This window comes from Pipistrellus hanaki, assembly GCF_964339955.1.
Source record: "Pipistrellus hanaki genome assembly, chromosome: 13".
NCBI lineage: Eukaryota > Metazoa > Chordata > Mammalia > Chiroptera > Vespertilionidae > Pipistrellus > Pipistrellus hanaki.
The window spans coordinates 46,786,075-46,812,770 of record NC_140515.1 but is presented as its reverse complement, the minus strand read 5'-3'; the positions used below and the strand labels follow the sequence as shown (position 1 = coordinate 46,812,770).

General features: G+C 37.0%; 1 long non-coding RNA gene across 1 annotated transcript in view; it reads left to right on the top strand.

The window, feature by feature from the left end:
* The first annotated feature begins 2,575 nt into the window (after positions 1-2,575).
* LOC311631869 overlaps positions 2,576-26,696 on the top strand; it is a 42,149-nt gene continuing 18,028 nt past the window's right edge. Inside the window, exon 1 of the long non-coding RNA XR_014796658.1 lies at positions 2,576-2,697. This is a non-coding gene — a long non-coding RNA (uncharacterized lncRNA). The remainder of the gene's footprint in view (positions 2,698-26,696) is intronic.

Genomic DNA, 26,696 nt, shown 5'->3' with positions numbered 1-26,696 from the left:
GCCTAGTCTTGGTCTCCTCTAAGAGAACTTCTATTGTTACATGTTCTAAAACAATGGCTTCATTCTCTGGTTCTCTCTTTGATGAAGGATGATAAACAATCACCAAGTATGAATGTTAAAGCCATAAATAAAACAATAGCTCTATTCTGTAAAGATTAAAAACAAGACTTTAATGTAAGTTTACAGTTGTTCATATGGAAAATAACACATGTAACTGTAAGCCTACATTTGCTCCCACCTGTACCCCAGGTATTCAATATTTATTTTCATAATATAATATCAAGTTAGTATCATAGAGTGTCCAGGGGATGCCCTACCTATGGCCAAGGGTAATGTCATGGCATGTCCTGACAATTCCACGTGGTTGAAGAGTGCAGGACTGGAAAAGAACACACGTGGTTTCCCACCCAAACTACCCCTCCCCACTTGTCTGGCTCAAACTCCTCCAATTCCCCGGATTCCAGCCTCCTCACCTGAAGAATGATGGGTTCAGATCAGATGAACTTTAAGGCCATTTCCAACTCTAATACTGTATGACTCAATAACGCAGCTGACTGCTCCTGATGACGCAGTTAAAATAACATGGCTTTGGATCCTATATTTAGAAACCAGCTACTTTTAGCAAAACAAAGCTTTCAAGAGCCAGGCTGGCAAAGCAAAGCTTTCAAGAGCCAGGAGACTTGGGCAAGGCAAGTGAAAGTATCGCTGTTGCTGATCAACAGCCACTTCTGGTTTTCCAGTGAAGACACTCAAAATCACCAACGGCGACCACTATCCCCAGCATCGCAGTGACTTGGAGACCACTACTCACGTAGGGAAGTGACTCTGGAAGGAGGACAGTGCTCACTAAAAGCTACCTTACATATATGACTGTGTGCTCAGATGGACCTGGAATGACAACAGGTGCTAAGGACCGGCCCAGATCAGGGGAAGACTTCTGTCAGCCTCCGTCTCCACATCTGTAAAATGGACACTGAAATTCATACTTTTTCCCTGAAGTTTTTGTGACAATTAAAATAAACAGTGGTTGAAAAGCACTTAGCATAGTATCTCATTATTTTTAGCAGCTTTAATAAACCTGTCTGACCTTCAGACAAAAAGCACCTGCACTGAGGCTCACCTACACCATATGTCTTAGAAACAGTAAATCATTCTGACAGCTTTCTCAATAGGTAACAATTTACTTCCATAAAATTAAAGTCAAGTGTGGGGTGTGTGGGGTTTTTTTTATTATTATTATTGAAACAAGCAAAGCAAAGGTAATAAGATTCTGTTTCTGCTTTTAGCTGAGCTTTCATGTGAATGTAATTATAACCATGCTCCATAAATCTGACAGCCATTTTCAAACTCGATTGGTAAATTTGGTGCACGTGGCTTGCGCTGTACATTACACAGCCCTGTTTCGGATACAAATGATGTCTAAACACAGTGGCCCCGGACTTTTGAGACCCTCTCGAAGGCTTTCACAACACCCAGAACAACTTCACTAGACAAACGACTAAGCCTGGAATACCCACAACCCTGATGGCTGTCATTGGTCATGCTGGGCAGGCAAGTCTCTGCTTTCTGATCTAATCAACTTCAGAATGATTGTGAAGCCAACAGCTGTGTCGGAGCAATTGAAAAAAAATAGATTCCTAACAAAGGGGAAGATCCATCTCTCTAGCACATCTCCCTCTGGAACATACGCTAAGCTTCAATGGAATGTATAAATATTTCATCCACTGTTTTGTACTGCATTCCTCTAACAATTTATTTGTCTGTCCCATTACTTTCAAAAGCACATTAATGTCCCCCTCTAATGGTATCTCCTCTCACTGCCCCGCCTCCCTTACCTAATGAGCCTGGGGGGACTGGAACCCTAAGTAGAAGCTATGTCTGTTCTGTGTAACATCAAAGCCCATCAAAATGTAAACCCGTTTTGTTTTCATTTTGTGGCAGTGTACTTTCCCCCAAGACAGCTGCTATACTGCATGTTTTCTGTTTACTTTCACGTATGATATCTGTGAGGGACAGCATGAGGAAGTAATGCGACGTGCACTTTCTAATTCTTCTGACATCTGAAGGGGACAGTGAGAGACATGGGTGGTGAGGCATGCAGAGGAAAGGTGGGAAGAGGGAAGCAGGTGGGAAACTATGAAAAGGAGCTGAGGGGGGAAATCCCCTCACAACCTTACAGTTGTGTTGGGGCTTCAAGGATGTGGAATGAACACTCAATGTGGTCTCCTTGAATTGCTTTCTCTAGTCTTTGAAAATGATAAGAAAACAAAGTCCGGAGTTCAAGTGGATTGGGATAAATGCAATACATGATTAAGCATGATCCCTATTTGGCAATTTTCACTTTGTAATGGTGACCATAATTAAAATTTAAGAAAATGTAGGCTAGATCACTACAGGCTGTCCTCCAAGTCAGGAATGAAGATCTATTAGTTTACATATTTGAATAATGTGATAACTATGATTTTCATTAACCTCCAGGCATCTTTCCAGGTGAACTAGCTTGAGATTTAAAGCAGTGGGGTTGTTTATCTGGAGAAAAGCACAAGGGGTACATTATTATTTCTCCTTTCCCCAGATATTTGGGAAGCTCTCAAGTCTTCCTGATCCCCTAACTGTAGACAGACCTGCACTGATAGAGAACAGATAAGTCAGAATGGATTTATATTTCTTCTAACTCACTGGAAGGCTCCTGTGCAGGTAAGACCCTAACCAGTTTGCCCACATGTCCATTCTTTACAATCCCCCAATCCCATTAGATGGGACACTGGGTGTATGCTGTCTCCCAAGTTCCTGGGGTTGCTAGCTTTTGTGTGGCCTCCGTCTTTCTGGACAGTGGATAACAAGAAGGAACAGTAAGTTACTCCCCTTTCTCTGCTTGTGGGGGCTTCTCCAACAGCAAGTAGTTTCCCAGGAGTTTCAGCTTCTATCTCGTGAAACTGGTGTAGGACTCTAATAGCATAGCTTTCCCCATGTGCCCTCAGCATCGGGATGATGGTGGCTTCCTGCTGATGATAATATCACACTGTCCCTGTTCAGCTTCTCAGTTCTTTCATGGCCTGTGTAGACAATTCTCTGCACCAAATTCCCTTTATTTTTTTAACGTTCTTTGTAAATAGCATAGATTCTGCCCAGCCCCTCACTGATACAGCTCCATAGTAATCGATAAGCTATTATTTTCTCTTTAATTCATTCAACATTGAGTACCTGCAAGTCGCAGGTGCCATTTTAGGTTCTAGAGTCATGGCAGTGTACAAGGCAAGCAGTGCATCTGTTCTAATAATGTTTCATAAGTTGCAGGAAGACATACAATACATAAAATGTTAGATAACAGGCAATAATAAGTGAAGGGCAGAGAACTAAAGCTAGATGGTGTTAGGGGGAAGGCCGAGCACTACTTTAGCTTTGAGGGTCAGAGAAAGCCTCCTTGAGGGGTGTCATTTGAGCTCAGATGTGAAGAACAAGAAGGGGCCAGCTATGTAATGAAGAGGAGAACGAATACTCCAGGCAGAGGCAGGGAAGCGTCACCATGGAGGAGCTTAGAAGAGTGGACCAACAGAGGATCAAGAAAGTAAAAGCTCAGAATTGGCAGGGTTCAGGGATGCAGGTAGAAAAGCGATCATGGAGATAGGAGTTGGAACTTTAACTTTCTAAGTGGGGTTGGAAGTCACTGGAGAGTTATAAGAAAGAGTAGAGTGCATGATTTAATTTACAGCTTTAGAAAGTCACTATGAATACTACTGGTAAAGTCCATTATTGGAAGTTTCTAAATGAATCACCTGTATTGCCAGGTGACTATGATGGTGGAGATTGGACTAGGATGGCAGCCATGGAGAGGGAAGAAGTATAACAGCTGTCGGAAAGCCAGGGGGAGGTGCACCTATCTTCCTCCTACTCCACAGCCATCTTGGAATCCCTGAACATCCTTTTCTATTCATATTATGTCTAAGTCTTCTCCAAAGAGCCATTGCTAATAGACTGTTGACAGATATTTAAGATGAGGGACACACACATTTTCTTCTTTCACTCTCACTGTTGCTAGTTTCCCTAGATCTCCAGAGGGCTACTCACTGTTAAATGAGTATACTTAAATCCAAAGACATCGGCAGGTTTATGGTGATAAAAAGTCGGTCCATACAATAAGGGCAATAGAAAAATTGGCAGGAATAGTAGATATACATTATTTCCTATTGGTCAATTACAGTTGAGGATAATAATAACTGTCAAGTGTTCTATGTAAAAATTCCTGAGAGGAAGCAGAATTGAATAAGATATGACTTCTATCCTTAAGAGCTTTAATCTATTTAAACCTTAGCTTTTTGAACTGGGAATAATAGCAAAAATAGCTCAACAAAGTTTCTTTCAGCACATTATGTTGGAAGATAAAATTCCCTCAGTTTGTTATGTAATGTATTTCTTCAATTATCCTCAACTTCCTCAGGAATTATGCCTTTAAAAAAGATGCTAAAGCCAGTAGTGAAAGTGGAAGTCTTAAATAATAATTAAAAACAACAACAAATGAGTATTTTCTTAGCGCAAGAAGTTTGTTCATTTTATTTGTATTTCTAACTAGTTAGAAATATCACAAACTCATGATTAATGCAACAACAATAACCAGCTTTAGGCAAAGAAAAAAAATGACCCTCATATTTCAAATTTCCTCACCTTTCAATTTTAGGAAATTATTTGCTTGTCAGTCCATTGATTTTGCTTATTTTGACACTTTATCATCCTTAATGCATTAACATCAATGAATAGATAAAAGGTTTATAAAAATATTATTTAATTATAAGATACAGGCATTTCCTTCAAGGATCTCCAATCCTTTAAAATACTGACTCTCTAGTTTTCATACTATTTAATTTCATAAGCAAAGGCCAGGGGTTTAGACACTCAGGAGGGATCAATCTTAGATATGCAGCATTCTTGAATAAAACTTACCAGGGTGAAGTAATAGAATGATAATGAGAGAGTCTAAGAACAAGAGACAATGATAGAAAAACGAATGAATTTCTGAATTTCCCTTGATTCTGAATTTTAAGTTATTGAAATTTCACTCCTCCCGTCCTCTTTTAACATTCACACCAGTTGAAAAATCAATAAACACAAAAATACTGAATGGACATCCTTTAAGAAAAGACAATATTTGGATCCAAATTGGTTCTGAAATTACCCAACTCTATGAACTTAGAAAATTCTCAGGTACTCTATGCGCCTTTGTAAATGAGACTATTGAACTAATCTCTTTGTAGCTCTACAATTGCACAACTCCATAACTGTTAAGTTAATAGTATAGTCTTTATAGTAACCCCTTGCACAAGGTACTGGACCTAAAAGGAATTTAAGATTCTCTGATGCAGATGAACAATTTTCAACACAAAATTAAATTTATTTTTATATTTATTCCTTACTGTGTGTCTGGGTGTTTCTGTGCATATACTTTTCTATGGAAAATAGTAAAAGTCTACCATCCCATATCCTGCAATAAAGTTAATTTAGATATAAGACTACTGGCACATGACTCTTAGAACCTAAAATTTCCAGTCAAATGGCTGAGTTATTTCACCCAAACATCTTATTGAGCTCTCCTTAATATGAACAAATATTTTATGCATTTGAATTTTTGGTTCCCACTTAATGTGCTGTTTGGGGATTTTACCAAAATGTTTCTCTCTCTCTCTCTCTCTCTCTCTCTCTCTCTCTCTCTCTCTCTCTCTCTCTCTCTCTCTCTCTCTGTGTGTGTGTGTGTGTGTTTGTGTGTGTGTGTGTGTGTGTGTGTGTTTATCTCAGCAAATATAAAGTCAAAGGTGGTTGCTTCCTATCTTGTGGCTTGCAATGTGTTATGTGTTAAGTATAAAATGATTTTGAACTGTCTGCAGAGGGGTCAGGAGACAGGCTGATATTTCAAAGATTCCATTGGACTTTCTGGATGACTCCAGATTCTTTCCGCTGTAATATTATTTCCTGATCATTGATTTCACACCTGCAGGACAATGACCAGCCCGTCCTAAGAGAGCCATTGTTGAAAAGCCATTAAAGAAAGGAGCACATTCAGAAGTAATAAATTAATTCTAATACCTAACCATTGGAAATTCTCACAGACACAATGCAAATGGGCCCGCTAAAACAATTCTCCATCCTACTTTCTTTCTCAGCATTTTTACAGACAAGATTCTTTTTCTCTCCTCAGTGGAACAAGGAAGAACAAAAGTAGATTCCCCAAAGGAGGAATCATCCATACTAAGATTCTTTATGTAGGTCACCTCTGATGTGTTCTTGGTTGCATTTCAACTGCTAAATTTCCCATGTCAAGCTTTCAGTTCTGATGGCTCTGCACATAAATCCTATTGCTTTCAAAGAGAATAATTGTTTAAATTCCCTGTTTGAATGTTGATGGATACTATATGTTTGAAAAATGCCCAATACATTATAGCTTGTGTTAGTAGCATGATAAAAAAAAAAAAGTGAGAATATATTACTGTGAGCTGTCTCTGTGTATGTATATGTTAACAGGATGTTTCTCATTAAACAAATGTCTAATTTAACTATCCCCTATATTCAAACAGATTATAAATGTGTGACCTGTGTTGTGGCCAGCCACTCACATATGAGGCCAGTTCCCCTAACTTTTGCCTTTCTCCAGATTTTTGTCTTATACGTATCTCTTGAGCCCATGGCCACCTCACTATTTCAATTGCTACTGTTTTGGTTCAAGCTTTTGGCAAGCTATTCTTCACTTCCAATCCTCTGATCCAACCTCTACTCTACCATTAGGTATTTTTATAAACTAAATCTTGTCAATCCACCTCTGCTTAAGAATCTTCCCTGTTTTCCCATTATCTATAAAAAAAGACTCAGACATCCCCACCATAGGCTCCTCCCCAAGCTGCTCAAGGCCCCAAGGGAACCCCCACCCTTATCCAGGATACTCTTCAGGGAAAACCAGCCTGCCCCCAATAAGAGAGTAATATGCAAATTGACTATAACTCCAACACACAAGATGGCTGAACCCATGTGGACACAAGATAGCCACCACAAGATGGAAGCAGGGGAGGGCAGTTGGGAGGGACCAGACCAGCAGGGGAGAGCAGTTAGGGGTGATGATGCTGGCAGGGGAAGGCAGTTAGGGGTAACTGGGTCAGCAGGCGAGGGCAGTTGGGATTACCAGGCTGGCAAGGGAGGGGAGAGCAGTTAGCAGTGACCATGCCAGCAGAGGAGGGCAGTTAGGGGTAATGGAGTTAGGCATCAATCAGGCTGGCAGGGGAGTGGTTAGGGGTGATCAGGCTGGCAGGCAGAAGCAGTTAGGGGCAATCAGGAAGTCAGGCAGGCGAGCGGGAGCCAGCAGTCCTGGATTGTGAGAAGGATGTCTAACTGCCCATTTAGGCCTGATCCTTATGGACATCCCTCATGGGGTTCCAGATTGGAGAGAGTGCAGGCTGGGCTGAGGAACACACATGTCCCCTCCTCCCCCCATGCAAATTTTGTGCACCGGACCTCTAGTGTTTAATAAGCATCTAGAACAGTGTTTGGTATGAGGCAGATGCTTAATAAATACAAATTCAGCAATATTCTCTGTGTACTTATTATGTGCCTCATGGAGGGTCTAGATTAGATATTCAGTGATGAAAGCCATTATCTCTATTTTTTAAGAGCCACCAGGTAAACTGATATTTATACTGAGAAATAGAGAAAGAGATAAAAGGTGAGGAATCAATTCATCATTGGTGTCTTTGAAGATGGAGCAAGGAGGGCATGAGTCAAGGAATGTGCAATCTCTAGAAGCTGGGAACAGCTCTCCACCAACAGTCAACAAGAAAATGAAAACCTCAGGCCTACAACTTCAAGGAACTGAATTCTGCCAACAACTCAAATGAGCAGGAAAGAGAGCCTCAAGGGAGAAATGCAGCCCAGCCAACCTCTTGATTTCGCCTGGTGAGACACTGATCAGATATCTGACATACAGAACGGGAAGATAATACATTTGTGTTGTTTTAAGCCACTAAGTTTGTGGCATTTGTTATGGCAACTGTTGAAAAGTAATTGGATACTCACCATATCCTTGGAAAATTGGCCAAAATGAACCTCTGTCTTAGGTTCCCATGACCAAAAGAAAAATGATTATCCTTACAATTCTGACAGTACAATCACCACATTTTCTTTCAAAAGACATTCTGATTAAAAATTGGCTACATTTCCAGATAAAACAAAAGTGTACTTCAGAAGAGATATTTAGATAAAACCATTTTCTAAAATGATTGTGGCTGAATCATCAAAATTAGTATCTTAGGACTTTAAGCTTACTATTAACAAAACAACAACATAAAATATGCACATGTAGCCTTTGGAATGTGCTTTTAAATCTGTAGGGCCTTGAAGACTAACTTTGATATCTGGGACAGTTCGGAGTTACTGTCTTCCTCCTAGTCCGTGGAGCAACAGAAAGAACCATAAACAATGGTCCTAAAACAGCATTGTGAAGGTAAGCAAGCACAGGGTATACATTAAATAGAAAATTTTCTTAGCTATGAAAGAAAAAGTTGGCATGAAGCTGCCATTTGCATCTGTGTAGATCATTCCTTGTATAATGAGCCAGTGGAGGCTAAAACACAGGCCACTCTGCTCACAGAGTCATGTGCTATGGCATGGGACAGTGACCTCTCAGAGGAAGGGGCCCCTTGATGACAACACTTGAGGCTGAACAGCTTGTTCCAGGCTTCACTCCAGAAGGTATCCTTCACCAAACCTACTGTGAGAGCAGCATCTTCTGAGGTTGTGCTATGCCCTAAACCATTGGTTGTCAAACCGCAGCTGGCGAGCTACATGAGGCTCTTTGAGTGTGGCTCTTCCACAAAATACCATGGCCTGGGAGAGTCTATTTTGAAGAAGTGGCATTAGAAGTTTAAGTTTAAAAATTTGGCTCTCAAAAGCAATTCAATTGTTGTCCTGTTGACATTTGGCTTGGATGATTAATGAGTTTGCTGACCACTACTAAATGTCTTTTTTTATTTTTAATATATTTTATTGATTTTTCACAGAGAGGAGGAAAGAGGGATAGAGAGTTAGAAACATCGATGAGAGAGAATCACCGATTAGCTGCCTCTTGCACACCCCTACTGGGGATATGCCCGCAACCATGGTACATGCCCTTGACCAGAATCAAACCAGGGACCTTTCAGTCCACAGGCTGACGCTCTATCACTGAGCCAAACCGGTCCGGCTAAATGACTTTTTTGTACTTTGATTGCCAAGAATCCTCCAGGCCTTCTCCAAAAAGGCTGGTACTTTCCAATAGTGTCACATATGATAACTGAGTGGCCTGGTTTGGCATGATACTGGGAATACATGTTGGCTTTTTATGTTGTTATAGCTAGATTCAAAAATAAAAATAAAAAAGGAGCCAGAGACTGTACATGCCAGTAGGATAGGGGCAAGTCAAAGGGGTCTCTGTGCCCCATTCTCAGTAACCTTTTGAAGGCCATTAGGCCTCTGTCCCAAATAGAAATAGTAGATAATTTGTGGAGTTTTATGCACCCAACATGGTGCAACTACAGCCTTTTCAACTACAGCCTTAGAAGGCATGAAAATAAAAAATTCACTCAATCATTCTCTTCCTTGAAAAGTAGACTCCCCTCCATAATCTCTGCTTTGGGTCTTTATTCTGCCCTCAATTATTTGTTCTCCATATTTTGTTCAGAGTTAATATTTATTATCTGTAGAAAGTGTGGCCTAACGTGAGCTACTCTGTCGTACTGGAAGCAGAACTCACTAGCTTTCCTTTTGTCAAATGTGTCCAGGTATCCGTGGTTTGCCCCAGAAATGTTATTAAATCCACAATTTTCCTTGGAGGGGCAAGATTTAAGTCTTTGTTCTGGCTAATCATCCAGTTTACTATTATTTGTACTAAACTAAAGTATTCTGGCTACAACAGTAAAAAATATATAGTCACCCTACACAAAAGACATATTAGAAAGCAAATTGTATCTTCCAGAAGACAAATCAAGAGTAAGGATTCATGAAATAGCTAGAAAAGTTTGCTTCCAAATCTACCTTTTACCCAAGGAAAGAACATTCTGTTTAAAGACACCCTGGGGACAGTAACCTATTTCTATGTTAATTATGATAATACTCTGCCTAAGCACTCTTTTGTCAAAATTTAATCCCATTTTCTCTCATCTTGTACTTTGTATAAATTGATAGTGTGTTTCTTCCTTAAAATTACCCTTTACATAATTCAAGAGAATTCAAAAATCACCTCTCAGTCATATCTTGCATATCTGAGTAACCCCACTACCTCTTTTTCCAATAAGTACTATTTTACTTCATTTGATTTACCTTCCTCCGCTCTAAACAGCATTCCAAATCACTTTTTGAAAATCTAAGCCTGACTCTGTGACTCAACAATTCCATTCATAGGTACATATTAGAGAAAAAAATAAGTGCTTATGTTCATACAAAGATTGTGACCAAAATGCTCTTAGCAGCTTTAATCCAAGTACCCTTTCATAGAAAAATGGATAAACAAATTAAAAGATATTCAGACAATGAACCTACTATGAGCATACAAATAAAAAAACAAATACTAAATGAGAAAGAACATGGATGAACTTTGAAAACATGTTGAGTAAAAGAAGTTAGACTACAAAGATGGCATTCCTCATTATTCCACTTATGCAAAGTGTATGTACAGAGAAGACTAATCTATGGTTATAGAAGTAAAAAATTGTAGTTACCTCTAAGGGTCTGTATGTTTATATGTGGGAACTGAGGGTTGAAGTGGTGTTTGCTTTGGTCTAGAAAGGGACAAGGGAACTTCCTGGGGGATATGAAACTGTTCAATCTCTTGATGTCAGTGGTGGTAAACAGTTATCAAGTTGCGTGTACACATGCATATATAATGAACTACAAACATATACTTAGATATGTACATATATATGTGTGAATATATGTGTGTGTCTAAAAACCAAAGCCAAATATTGTTTCACAAAGGAAGTCTTCAATGATAAAATACCCCCAAAACTTAAATCTGCAGACCCTTAACTTCCTAATTGCTCTTTGTATGGCAGAGCCAACTGACTCTGCAACAGAGTGGATGTAGGAAGACAAAGCCTCAGGGCCGACACCGGTTTGGCTCAGTGGATAGAATGTTGGTCTGCAGACTGAAAGGTCCCAGGTTCGATTTCGGTCAAGGGCATGCATGTACCTTGGTTGCTGGCACATCCCAGTAGGGGGTGTGCAAGAGGCAGCTGATAGATGATTCTCTCTCATCGATGTTTCTGACTCTCTGACCCTCTCTCTTCCTTTCTGTAAGAAATCAATAAAATATATATTTAAGAAGAAAAAAGAAAGAAGAAGAAAAGGAAAAGCCTCAGGGACTCTTGTGAAGTAGGGACTATTTTGCAGCTGAAACACCTTCAGGTGGGAAAGTCCATCTGGGTGAATGCAGTCCACAAATGCTTCCTATCATGTTTGCAAGTGACTTAAAAGTCAACAAAAGAACAGTAATTAAATGTGACTTAAAACTCCAGGTTGGAGAAGTTGTTATAAGCTTAGGAAAAAGAGCAAGGGCCTGAAGGTCATGTGTCAATCCCATATCTCTACCTACCTACCATATTTTCCGGTGTATAAGACGATCGGGTGTATAAGACGACCCCCTAATTTTACAGTTAAAACACAGGTTTAGGCCTATATTTGCTGTATAGACTACCCCCCACTACCTAGGCAACACCAGTTCTTTTTTTTTAATAGATCGCCTCTCTAACTCAGCCAATCCAAGCAGGCTTTTTATGCATGCAAATTATACATGTTCTGTACCCGAAGCTACACTGTGTTCTAGTAAAAAGCCTGCTCGGATTGGCCAGAGTCAGAGAGGCGGTCTATTAAAAAAAGAACTGGTGTTGCCTCGGAAGTGGGGGGTAGTCTTATACAGCGAATATAGGCCTAAACCTATGTTTTAACTGTAAAATTAGGTGGTCGTCTTATCCGCCAGAAAATACGGTATGTTATCCTCTGGAATGTTTCCCTATGAGCTGTTTAGTTGCTTGTTAGAAAAATGAAATCATCAGGAAAATGTCACGGCATTCTCTAAGAATTTGGTGGCATAATATATAAGAAGTGCTTAATAAAATGTTGATAGAAGAAATATAATACCCTAAAATTTTCATCTGTATAAATTCTACAAAAGGATTACAGGGTTAATTTTCTCTTACCAATTTGATAAACACTCTTATGAAAAATTCAGGATTTCACAAAGAACCATTGTTAACCCAGGCACTGCATAATCCTGGTTAGAACATCATTCTGGCAAGAATATGGGAGCTTGATGGAGCCTCATAGGAGTCAGTCAGTTTCAATTTGGGCCATGGTCAGTGGCCAAACCCTTAGCTCAAGCCAACCTTCTGTTAATTCTGTCATCTGGCCACAAGTAAGAACAGATATGAGCCTATGAAAGGACCACTACAAATCTATCTATCAAAACCAGAGAAATGATTCAACCTAGGACCTGCTCACCATGGGTACGTTATATCACCATGCATAAAAGCAGAATTCCTTGTGTCCGGGGAAAACTCAAGAGACTCTAGAAATGGCTGGTGAAAAGTGTTTGATAAGAAAAGAAAAAGCTCAGGACAACATCTGGATTGTACAACTGAGCTGTTGTATTTCATTCTCTCCCAATCCCCCCGAACCCCCTTCCCTAGCGCCCTTAACCCCCCTCCCCAGCGCCCTTCCTTTGTAAAACAATCCTTTGTCGTCTTGAAGCATCTTGGCCAGTGATCAATAAGAAAACTACTTGTAATTGCTGATAATACAAAACTCATTTGTACAGTTTTTCATCTGTTGGAGACACTATTACTGTGGCTTGGTATCCCACGTGCATCTATGACAGATAGGAATAATGAGAAAAGCGGTGCATCTACTGAGCAACTATGTTTATATTCTAACGTGAGCCCACCATTTCTCCCTGATATGCTCCCTGATATGTAGAACTCTGGTCTTTATTCCAAGAGACACTTAATTGACTTTGGAAAGAAAAATTATGAAATTTATTTCCAATGTCATTTCAAGTATTATTTTTCTACTCGAAAGTTTTCCCTAAGCATCCATTTAGATTTTCACAACACTCTTCTATAAAAATTGGATAGAAAAGAGGCTCTAATAGAAAAAAAATTGTGGACCAAAACAACTTTGGAAAATGAAGCATATGCTATTTACAGTATCTATATCTACATGTGCCCTTAGTGATAAGATTCAATCCTATGGTTTTAAAGAACATCTGTAAACTGATGGCTTCTAAATTTTTAATCTACAGCTCAGGCCTCTCCCTGAAATTCCAGACTCAAATGTCAATGATGATAACAGTTCAAAGTATTTAGTGATTTAGAATAGGGCTCCCCAATATGTACCACTCTGACATGTAGATTACTTACTTACTTATTTATTTAATCCTCACCCCTGGACATTTTCACTTGATAGCAAGGGGAAGTGAGAGAGAGAAAGAGAAACTTCAATATAAGAGAGAAACATCTATTGGCCGCAAGCTGCATGCACCTCAACCGGGGCCAGACATCAGACCATTTGAATTGGAAAATCTTATAAATAAGAAAATTTTTAGAGAACTCTCATCAAAGCAGCAAGGTTTTTTTTTTTAATAAATATATATTTTTATTGATTTCCGAGAGGAAGTGAGAGGGAGAGAGAGATAGAAATATCAATGATGAGAGAGCATCATTGATCAGCTGCCTCCTGCATGCAGCAGTTTTATTGGTGACTACAGAAAGACCAAATTTTTAAAAGTAGATACAAACATGCATATTGCCTCAAGAATTTCTTAAAAAATTATTTGGGGTAAATAAAACAGCCACTGATAGGGTTAAAAAAAATATAACACTATCTAAGGCTGGGTGTTCTAAAGCAATCCTCTTTTGATTCTACATTAAAGGGACCTAAATAAGTCTGATCTCTTTACCCCAGTTTAGAGAAATTTAAAAAGCCAGGAAGCAGAGATTACAATGAGAAATATGACCATCAATCACATGGTGCAGCACTTAAAGATTGATAAAGGGGCCAGAGTACCTTGGCTTGATCTCTCCCTGGAGACTCAAAGCCCTTTTACACATGAGTGAATAAAATGGTCAGAGGATAGAAGAGAGATGTTTCTGGACTCCTTCATATGGAAATCCATGAACTATGGTACCAAAACCCATTGGTAAAGCCCCAACTGGGGCTACAATCAGATTCTAAGAATTTAGAAATATAAAGGTTGGTAAGTTTATAAAGTTAGAATGTTTAAACAGGCTTTATGTAAAAAAGTCATGTCAACTTTACCTGAATGCTTTATGGGAATGGATATTATATCTGGAGCAGAACACTTCCTCTACGCAGTATTGTAAAATGAAAACCTGTTGATAAAGTCCTAATGAGGGCTAGAGGAAGGGAAGGGAAGGGAAGGGAAGGGAAGGGAAGGGAAGGGAAGGGAAGGGAAGGAAAGGGAAGGGAAGGGGACAAAAAGGAAAGGAAGGAAGAAAGAAGGTTATAGAATTAAAGTAAAAGTTTATAGGAGAATTAGTATATTTAAACAACTTTTATTGAAATGATTCACATCTTTTTATCTGACTATACTAGAGGCCAGGTGCATGAAATTCATGCAGGGTATGGTCCGTAGGCCTGGACAGTGATCAGGATCAATTGGGACCTTCTGGCTGATGGCTGGGGCCTTTCTTCATTCCCTGCCACCCCCTGGTGGTCAGTGCATGTCACAGGAGCGATCAAACTCCTAGTCTCCAGGTCGAACTCCAGAGAGGACACTTTGCATATTAGCCATATATATATATATATATATATATATATATATATATATATATATATATATATATATAGAGAGAGAGAGAGAGAGAGAGAGAGAGAGAGATGGACACTGTGTTCTGTGTTTCCTACAGAACTACAGAACATACCCCCTGCCTAATAATGTAAAACAGAAGACATATAAATCCACCCTTCAAGCAATATTAATTGGCCATGCTAAAAAAAAAAAAAGGGAAAAGAGAAGAAACTAAAATAGCCTGAGCCCACACAGTATGAATTAGAAGCTGGAGGCTAATATTCAGAGGCGAATAGAAACAGATTTTTTTAAAAGGTTTGTAACTTGGATACTTTCTCTACTGCCTTTACGATGTAGATTTTATACCTCCATTTCCTCAAGGAACTAAGAGCCATTCCTTGAAATGTAAATGATTATTATAATTTTATTTTATTTTATTTTTTTTAGAGAGAGCTCAGAGGGAAAGAAGCAAATTGGGAATAATATAATAAAGTAGTTAGACCAGTAAATCAACCTGTGATGTCATTTAGGCTACAGCCCAAGTCTTTGGGAAATTGAGAACAACTGTCCTTATCTTACAAAAAGCTTGGCAACACCAGAAGAAGAGCTCAAGAAGCTGCTCAAAAAGCCTACTTATTTGCCATCCTCAATTCTTAAGACATAAAAGAAATTAAAAGAAAAAGAGGATTAAAGAATACAAGGTGTTCTACAGTTTCCACAAGATTACTTGTCAAGAACAAACACAAGACTTAATGTATTATACACAAACTAGAGGCCAGGTGCACAAATTAATGCACAGTGGGGGGCCGGCTGGTCCTGCCCACAATCGGGGTCAGAAGGGCGCCAATCAGGGCTGGGGCCAACCAGTGGGGAGGGCCTCGGGAGGATGGCCAGCTGGCCCCACCCCCTGAGTGTGCATCTTAATGACCGAACTGTCCTTCAGGTCACTTAGGATTTTATATACATAGAGATAATAAGAAAAAGCTTTAGCCATCTAAATATATAAACTTAACTCATTCCAACTGCTCTTTTATACATTTTACATTATTATGCCCATCTCATGGCTAAAATTTTAAAGTAAAAACTATTTGAGATCTGTTTGCCTTTGTCTATGTGTCCATGTATGTTTATGGATATTTGACATATATATATATGTAGTGTTTCTACCTTATATTGATATTGCTAATTTGTAAAAGAGCTCTCTCTACTTAATTGGTTGGGAGGGGGGGAAAAAAACAAACAAGAAATCACCAAAAAATAATCTTAGATAGTCTCAATGAACTAAGTCTTTAATTTCTAGAGGGTCCCTGAAATATCTCAAAGACTTGTTCTCTCTACTTTTAAAAAGAGATGTTATAGTAATTACACTTATTTGATAGTAGAGGCCTGATGCACAAAATTCATATAAGAGTAGGCCTTCCTTTCCTTGGCTGCTGACACTGGCTTCCCTCTGGCACCCAGTACCAGGGCTTCCCTCTGGCTGCTGTCAGGCACCTGGGACCTGGGTTTCCCTCACAGCTCCAGCTTTGTTCCTCTGGAAGGATGAACTGTCTGATTAGAATATTATACTTTTATTATTATAAATGTTAAATTGCATGGGGAGTGTTGCTAAATAAATGATATTAAATCTTCCAGGATAATACTTATATGTTTAATAATGTGTTCTAGAATTTGTATAAAATCTCTAAAATTCTGGTATGTCTGGGTATACAATATCATTTGTGATTATAATTATTATCTTAAAGTGTGTGTGTCACAGAAATAAGCAAGTTTCTTTTTCAATTGCATTGTATTTGCATTAGATCTTTAATCATGCCATTTTAAGTCCTTTTGTCATTTACATTTATTTCCTTATGCTGATGCTTCTGTAAATTCCTTTTATCTTCAAAAATTTATGAAAAGGACTCTGACACTTATTCTAGAATACAACTTTTAATAACTTTCAGATCATACCACTGAAATGGGAGAGAATTTACTCTAGGAAAATAAAAAGCAGACTCATAAAACTGCTAACAAAAAGATTAAGAACAAGAATTAATAATATGGGACGAATCAACTGATGAGAATAACTGTAATTTTTGTGAATGGTTGTTTGAAATATTACTAGTTCTTTACTTTATTTTCCCGATTTGAGAAAAAATTTTCTCCTAAACTATCTATGACTTAGAGAAATTTGATAAATTACACATTTGCAAGTAGCATTGAAACATTTATCTTTTTCTCCCAACTTAATCCCTCTATAATTCAGAAACTCAGTGAATATTATTATTTTTATGGCAATATAGATATTATTGTAAATTTAATAATAATCTGTTCTCCTTGTAAGATGACGTAATTGAGAACATTGATTATATTACCAAGGTTTTAATGTAATGTCATGTATGAGAGAGACATGTATAAACTCAGATATGACCAGACAGCTTTATGGAACTAAGACTACCTTATGAAAGTTAACAAAACCCAGGTACCTTGCTTAGTTAGTTCCCAGCAGCCTTACCGGGTGAGAAAGGTAGTTCACTTTCCGGCAGATGTGAAACTACAAGATATTTTAGGGACCTCAAGGAAAGAAGAACGGATCCAAATCTGTACATATTACAAGTGAAATCTGATGGCAAATCCATAACTTTGCTTTTTTGGCCTCAAGGAGCCTTTAAAAGTTTAATCTAAGCCCTGAATGGTTTGGCTCAGTGGATAGAGCATCGTCCTGTGGCCTGAAAGGTCCTGGGTTTGATTCCCGTCGAGGTCATGTACCTTGGTTGGATGCACATCCCCAGTGGGAGGTGCACAGCCAGCAGCTGATTGAAGTTCTTTGCTCTCTATTCCTCTCCCATTCTCTCTATTAAATAATCAATTAAAAATAAAAATAAAAATAAAATGAAATAAAAGTTCAATCTGAGACTTCTTCTAAAAAGTTCTGGCAAACAGATGTAAAAGAGCCTATATGGTTAATTACTCTTCTTGCTGCACCTATGTAAATAATGGGCCACATTAACGGAAACTAAACTAACTTTGCAAAGAAATTAGTCCTAATTTGGCCCTTTTGGTAAAGATGGGGAAATTTTTAGAGAAGACAATTATGTTTCAGTAATGTACCTTTGTGGATACTGGAATCTAGTGCTATTCATTGTGTTTTGAGGTTTTGTTCCAACCGGTTAACTAGATTGGATCCTCAATTCTTCTAGTTACCTCAAATATTTGGCTACAACTCTCCAAACACTTTCAATTTTCTCTCACTTTTGACTTGGAATTATTAAAAACTGAAACTCTCTTTTTTCCTGAAGTCCTGTAAACTGAAGAAAGATGACTTGCTGTACACTTCAGGGAAATCACTACAGTAGCACCTATCTGGGCAATCTTCCTGTTGCTAGTCAGAAAGATCACCAGAGACATTCAAAGTGCAAACCAAGTGAATCTAAAAGATTGTCACCCCCTGCCCTCACTCCATCTGAAGGTGTGTCAAGCCAGGTATCTGGAAACCTTCTCAACTGGCTGCCTTCAGAAATCAGAAATCGAGATCATAGTCTGTTTGAATAATTAACCACTGTTTTTCTTTTGTCTCCATTGAGATGTCTCTTATCAAATACCTGATTGCTTGCACCATAGGCTTTGGGGAGCCCAATGGCATCACCACTGCCTGAAATGAGTTACAGCTATCCAACTGAACTAATCTGTTCTCAGTACCAGGAGAATGGTTTAATGAGATGAAGAATATACCAGTTCAAGTTCTGGGATGTAAAACTTTTCAGTAAATTTCAAAGACTTGATTGAGTGTATACTCAATGTGCCACTTTGACACATAGATTATTCAAAGCTGAAGGCAATCAAAACCTACAGGATCAGGAGAAACATTGACCCCTCCCTTAACTACCTAACTCTAGGTTCTAGAAGAATATATTGGGGGCTTTATCCAAAATAAGAGTTGTTATCACAAATAACATGTTAGGACCTAGTATATAGTTGGTCAAACATCTACTTACTGAAAGTTTGCTCTTCTTATTGTCATGCAAATTGCCTTCCTCCCCTCTGAAGCCTCAGGGCTCTTACCTCATTTATTAATTCATAATGTCACATGTACTCCCTTTTACTTTTTGGTCTTTGAACCTCTCCTGACTAATGTCCTGACCTCCTGCAAGTCCTGATCAATTGTTATATCCTCAATGAGCCTTAGCCTCACTGAGGGTGGGCAAATTTACATACTGCCTTACCCCATCTTTTACCAATTTTCTTTCCTTTCTCTACTTTTTCTTTTCCTAAGCATTTATCGTATTCTAATTTTACATATATTAATTCTTAGGTTTTGTTAATGTCTGTCTTCCCCAACAAGAGTATAACTACTGTGAAGTCTAAAATTGTTTTGTTACTGTCATATCCTCAGTCCCCAGAATGCATTCAACCTATTAAACTATTAAACAACTAAAGGCTCTGAGAAGTCATTTATAATGATTCTGTGTATTTCTTCTTTAATCTAAAATTTTTCAATCATTGATCACAGGCCCATATTTCCCCTATAAGGCACCTATTAAAATTTCATGACATTAGTGCTTGAAAGAAAGAAGTTGGCTGATGGCTCTTGTGGAAGATATAGGAAAGGCATTCATAAAATTTGAAGGCAGGTTTCAAGGAACAGCCAAAAACACCTATGATATAATTTGACAGAATTTAAATTATTGCATGTGTAACTACCAAATAACTATATCTGATGTTATATTGTTTGCAGGTGGCTACATAAAGGGAATATAAGAAATATGATTTTGCACACAAATTTCCCTTGGTAGGTCTTTCTGAATGATTCCAATAGTAACATGTGTGTTGTATAAAGATTGTATAACCCCCTAAAGAGTTAATGAAACTAAGGGATCATTGACAAGAGGTAACAAGCAAGGAAAAGCCAAAAGACTGCATATATATATATATGCATATACACAATGTTTTTAATTCATTTTAAATAAACTTATTGGGGTCAAACATTATATAAGTTTCGAGTGTACAATTCTATATAATGCATCATCTGTATATCGCACTATGTTTTCACCACCCAATGTTTAGTCTTCTTAATCGCCATGTATTTGACCTTCTTTACCTTTTTCATCCTCCCCCATCTACTTCCTCTCCAGTAACCAACATACTGTTGTCTGTGTCTATACCTCATTCTTAAACAGAAAATTAAATTCAACTTTCAAATACACCATAATAACAGTCAAGGAATATTTAAGGTAAAGAACTTTAGACCAAGACACATGAGTTTTAGTTATGTTTTTGTCAACTAGCTTCAGGCTTTGTGTAAATTATTTTATCAAAGATTTAATTTCTTCATTTATGAAATAAGGGGACTATAATAATTTACAGATTCATTTCAGGTATAATTCCTTCACTTATTTTTTTTTTAATCAAAATCTGATGAGCGGTAATAATCACCAAGCTTTTTTGTAGAAGATAATTAAATGATTATTTTAAATATCTTCTCACATGTTCTTTTGATAAGTATTTATTATAATTTAAGTTGTTATGATGTAACAATAATGATATAAGAATGCATGTGATTGAATCTCTGCCTAGAAGCAATTATAAGGCATGACAATTCCTGTGTATTAAGCCATAAAAATTTTGGTTTTTTGCTTCAGCATCATCTTGGTAGGCTAAGTTACCTGATGACAAATTCTCTCCACTCAGGTAGAGGAAAGAAGTAAGCTATATAATGTGCTCACTGAGCATGCTTCAGAATTTATAAAAATAAAATACATCAGATTAGTTTTTAATAAATTACATCATTTTCAGTCATTCTTCTATGAGCAAGCTCAGGCTTGCAAAGATATTTCAGATAAGTTTTATGACAACTAGAAGCATATATTAGAAATCTAAGTTCTGTGGTTTGTTAATAAACCAATGTCTGTGAATTCTGCCACCAAAATATATTATTGTTACATAAGAGATACACTGTTATATATTGGTTTTGAAAACTGGAGAAGGTATAGTAATAGAAGTACAGCATAGCAGATAAGGGTAATGGAGAGAAATACTGTGTTAGACAAAAACTATCTGATCATGCTCTTTCCCTTATCTGAGCCTCTCTCTGACATGGTGCATGCCATAGCTCATTACATAGAGGATCACTGCAAACAAAAGGTGAGGGGCAAGGAGAAAGGACAAACTATTCTTAAACAGAGAAAGGCAACACTATGTAATCAAAAATCTTCGTCTTTGCTTGAAAGGTAACCACTCGCCTGTAATCCTCTCCCACTTTATTGGATTTTTCAAGTCATTTGTAATATGAATTATTCAGAGTTTTCAAAGTTATAATACAGAAATGACTATACTCTATGTGTAATATAAATACTACTCAGAAATAATTTAAAAAATCTAAGATACAGGGATATGTTTGGTTCTTACATTAGGAAATCAGTATATACTATCTTAAATAATGAAGAACTTGCTAGAAAAATATTCTAGGCACTAGGGCCAAACAAACATAGCTCATGCCCTCTAAAACAAAGAAACAAACAATAAAGAACACAAAACAAAGAAAATTAAAGAGGGATCAATAGGGGAAATTCATATATTCCCAGGAAAGTTTGGAGTACGTAACAGTGATCCAATTTAAGTTCTATACGTATATACAGCTAAAGAGTTTTATTAGTTTTTCACACTGCCAGTAAAAGAGATGCAGAGCCAACCAAAGATATTCTGCTTACACCTCTTCTTATGATTGTTGTTGAATTTAAATGAGATTCAAATGTGCTGACCTGTCGCTAGTTTGCAACAAATCACTCAGAATTATTTTCATCTTTCATCCAGAACTACTAAAAATTCTGCTCTCTTCCATGCTTTCACATTTGTATAGATAATAAATTAGATGGTTTCCATTGTGTTATTTTCATTGCTTGAATTTGGCTGTGTATATTTGTTCTCCCACTCCCTCTCACTATTCTTCAATAAACAAGAGAACCTCTAGCAAAACAGCTCTCTCTTAGAAACTTACTGCCTCATTTTACTGGAATACCAGAATTACAAGAGGATTAAATAACCAAGGCCAACCAATCTCTATCCTGGTTCTGGCAACATCAAATGACCTAGCCTGTTCACCCTTTCCCACCTTTTCTGTGTCCAATTCCCCACCTTGTCAAAGATGGGAGGCAAGAGGAAGGGAACCAGGCCTTCCTTAAATCCGATACCTAATTTGTGGCAGCTTCTGCAAGCTATCACAGAAATGCTCTCTTTGACCTGGTCAAATTTCATTTCTCTTACTTTTATCACTCTCAAAGCTAGTGCAACGTGTTTGCAATAAAAACAAGGGAAAACAAAAGTGTACTGCCCCATCGACTTGTCAGATTAAAAAAGTGAATTGATTTTTATACCTTTGAAATAAGCAGCCGGCTGGAAGGCTCTTTCTTCTTTCTCTGTTTAAAAATTAGTGTACTCTTTGGACTCAAGTATTAGGTTGGATAAATATAAAACACAATTCTGTTCATGATAATGAGAGCAGCTAACATTTACTGAGCATGCTGTACTAGGGGTGGTGCTCAATGCTTTGTGTTCATTATTTTATTTAATACTGAAAACAACTATTATCACAAGTTCTCCTCCCTGTTTGCTTATTAAATTAGTAATCCATGGCCTTCTTTACTTTATTCATTATTTGTCTTAGATCTCCTGGTTCATTATTTTAAAAATGCTCTTGGCGACCCATAACAGCCCTTCCTGCTTACTCAGAAAATAAAGAGAATCACACATTTTCTTTTTTTTTTCTTTTCTTTTTTTTAAACATTTTTTTATTGATTTTGTACAGAGAGAAAGAGAGAGAGATAGAGAGTTAGAAACATCGATGAGAGAGTCATCAATCAGCTGCCTCTTGCACACCCCCTACTGGGGATATGCCCGCAACCAAGGTACATGCCCTTGACCGGAATCAAACCCGGGACCCTTCAGTCCCCAAGCCGACGCTCTATCCATTGAGCCAAACCAGTCTTGGCACACATTTTCTATATTTGAGAAAAGGAGCCACAGAAAGGCAAGTGAGTTTCACTATAAATGTATGATCAACAAACTCAAATAGGAGCATAGCACTGGCCAGCAATAGTGGTCCATTTCTTTAATCAATTCACTTCTCATCATCTGCAACAACTTCAATCTTGTCTACTCTTGTAAATAATCCAAATTCTAACCCTTCCACTCTTTGTTTCCCTCTTTTCAACCAGATCATGCTAATCAAAATTTAAGCATGCTCATATTTCTCCCACTTAGAAACAGTCCTTCATCCATTATCCCATGCTCTAGGTGTTTTCTCTTTCCTTTCATAGACAAACTTTTCAAAACAGTTGACTCCACATTCAATATCCATATCCTCAGGTCAATTGACACTGGATTTTAACCCCTCTGAATAGACACAGCTTTAGCTCAGGCATTATGGTGTAGATGGAACTATTCATTTTGCAGAAGTAACAACGGTGACACCGGAACATATGGCAGTTTGATTCTAGAATCCAAAATTTTAATAAGTCAGACAACATTAAAAAAATTAATCTATTTCTATCCAATTTCAAAAGCACTAAACCACTGACCTCACTATTTCAATCTTGGATATTTACCTTATAGGTATTCTTAAATACCTCAAAATGGCATATGTATGAGGTTATTCCCTATATATAACTAATACTCAGGAAATGAATATGAGGTTTATAAATAGAGGACTGTTCAAATAGACTATGCTCTGGATAAAATAAAATACTATGTACTTGTATAAAAGAAGAAACAAGTTCTCTAATTGCTGGTATGTAATGATTTTAAAGATATATTACATTTTTTAAAGTAAGGTAAAATTTTGTGCAAAGTTTGTACAAAAATTAGGCAAAGTGACAGTATTCTTATTTGCTTATTTTTGCATAATGGACAGAAGCACACACAAATAACAAAAGCGATCACCTCATGTTGGTGGACATTGGGAATGGGTCAGTAGGGGAAAGAAATAGAAGTGTGACTTATCATAATATACCTTATATACTTTTTTATTTTTTAACCATGATATGGTGATAGGTATTAAAAACTAAATTTTAATTGTTCTATATGGGTTTACTCTGATGAATTTGTGAGTAAAAATATTCAGATATGATGTAAAACATTACTTTATCATGATTTGATTTATGTATTTGCTCTATCAGATTACTCCCAGTGATTTTCCAACAGCTTCCCCTACATCCAAAATAAAATCAAACTCTTTTTCAAGACCTAAAAGGCTCAACAGGAGAAAATTTTACCAAAATATATTCAAGAATTTTCCTAGAATGGAAACATAATTTTTGTATTAAAAGAATTTACTGAGTTCTTAGATAAATTGATGGAAAACATCCACGACAAGCAACATTGTTGTGGAATTTCAGATCATATACAGTATTGGGAATTAGATTCTTCTGAACATCAAAGTTCAAAGCTAGGAAACAATGGTGAAATGCATTCAATATTCTAAGAAAAAATTATTTCGAACTCAGAAGTGTATATCTGACTGAACTGTCAATCAAATATGAACCAAGCACAAAGCAAAATTAACCTCCCTTATGCTCCTTTATGGGAAACTATTGGAAGCTTTATACCACCAAAATGAGGAAGTAACCTCAGAGAAAGGAAGAAATTGAAGCCAGAAATCAGTAGATCAAAGGCAGATGAGAATCCTCATGATGAGTTGTGGAAGGAGATCCCAGGAGGCCAGCTCCGTAGCGGGTCTAGATAACAACTCTCCAGATTAGAACAGAAAAACTACCACACAGCAGCAAAGGAAGATTAGTAACTTTAGGGTACATAAAAAAGTATATATATATATATATATATATATATATATATATATATATATATATATATAATTGCTTTTTTTTTTTTTGCAGATGACATGATATTGTACATAGAAAACCCAAAAGACTCTATCAAAAAACTAATAGACTTAATAAATGAATTTGGCAATGTAGCAGGATACAAAATGAACACCAAGAAATCTATGGCATTTCTATACACCAACAATGAACTTACAGAAACAGAGACTAAAAAAGCAATCATATATATATATATATATATATATATATATATATATATGATTTTAGTATGGTTCAAATGTGCAATAATACAAACAGCAAATATCATCTAACTAAATATTAAGCTATAGCTATATTAGGAGAAGACGTATATGGGTATGTGAGAATGCATAAAGCTTCAACATCTAAAATGGAAAAAATAATAATCAAAATCAAAATGCAAAGAAATGGAAGTAGAGTGCACTGTTGAGAACTGCATAGAGAAATCCTAAAGAAAAACCACAGGAAGATTTCCAAGTAGTTGCCTTAGGAAGCAGAAGGCAAGGGCAGAGCAAGGAACTGCTATTTTCTCTTGTTCCTTTAAGAAATACTGGATTAACCAAGGACATGAATAGCTATAATAAAAATGAAAAGTAAAGAAGGAAAAAAAATACCCTTAACATCTAAACTTGATGTTAAAAAACATTAGTCAATAGTTATTAGCTATCACAATTCGAGAGAAAGGAGACATTCAAAGACATTTTTTTTTGGCATTCTTAGAATGATACAAAAGTAATAAACTATCTGCTAAAATGTACAAGTAATATTCTTAAGGGGAAAAGATTAGGAGTTTATTCATTTTCCATAGCTGTTTTCCAATTCACTTTCCATTCATAGACAGAAATTCTCACTAGAATTAATGGTAGTTATTTGAGTGTAAGTAAAGGATAATATATTCTTCCACAAGGCAGGAAGTACTTAGTAAAAATAATGTGGATAGGGATTATAGCTGAATTCAAAATAAATTTTCATGGCTAAATAATACTACCAAAAATAAAATAACAAAAAAAACCCTCATTATTTTACATCATTTTTCCTGTCTTTGAGAAGTAAAATGACACGTTAAAAAATGTCCTAACTTCACAAGAATTTTTGTCTTACTAAACTTTAATTTTACTGGAAATACATACCATCATGATTTCATCTATTTATGTTTCTATTAGCAAGCAGAACATTTTAACACCAATAGAGTTATTTAAGTCATCAATGAACCACAATTTTAGTTATAATCTTATAGTACTGATTTTAAAAATTACTGAACTTTGTACTCAATGATGCATCAAAAGGACTAAAATTATAAAGAAGGAAAAAGGACTTTTTCTTCTAAGTAAGCATGTCATTAAAAATCCTTTTCTATCGAATACCTTAAATATGATGAGGGTTTTGTGGATTATTTATTTAGGTTTGGGTCATTGTTTACTATAATTTATGCTTATTTTTTATTAAAATAAGATTACTTTATTTTTACTTATAACATTTCCTAAAGTGTTTAATTTTGAAAAATCAGAAATATATTGTAGAAAAGAAAAATATCGCCAATATTCTCTCCTACTGTTCTAACATTGATGCCATTTGTTGCAATGGCAGATTCATCACTGCCAATGCAAAGAATTGGTGATTAATAAATCTTTTTTGGTATTAAGCCACTGAGATATTTTGTTATTATAGAACAATCTAGCTTAGTCTGATAAATACTTCTCCCAAACCCAACCCCATTACCCCCTCTAAGAAGGTCAAAGAAAGAAGGAAAGAGAGAGGAAGGAAAGGGAAGAGGATGGAAGGAAGGGAGGAAAGGAGGAAGGGAGGAAGGGAAGGAGGGAGGGAGGGAGGGAGAGGGAAGAGGGAGGGAAGGAAGAGGGAGGGAGGGAGAGGGATAGGTTGCCAGCCTGGATCCATTTATTTGGTAAGATAAGATCTTAATGCTAACTTAGCAGGGCATATATGGTAAATCATGCTAAAGCTTAGGTAAAGGCTACCCTGGTTGCAGTGCTACAAAAATAAACTAAAAAGAGAGAATGTAGCAGACTACTAAAATTATGAATAATTATGAT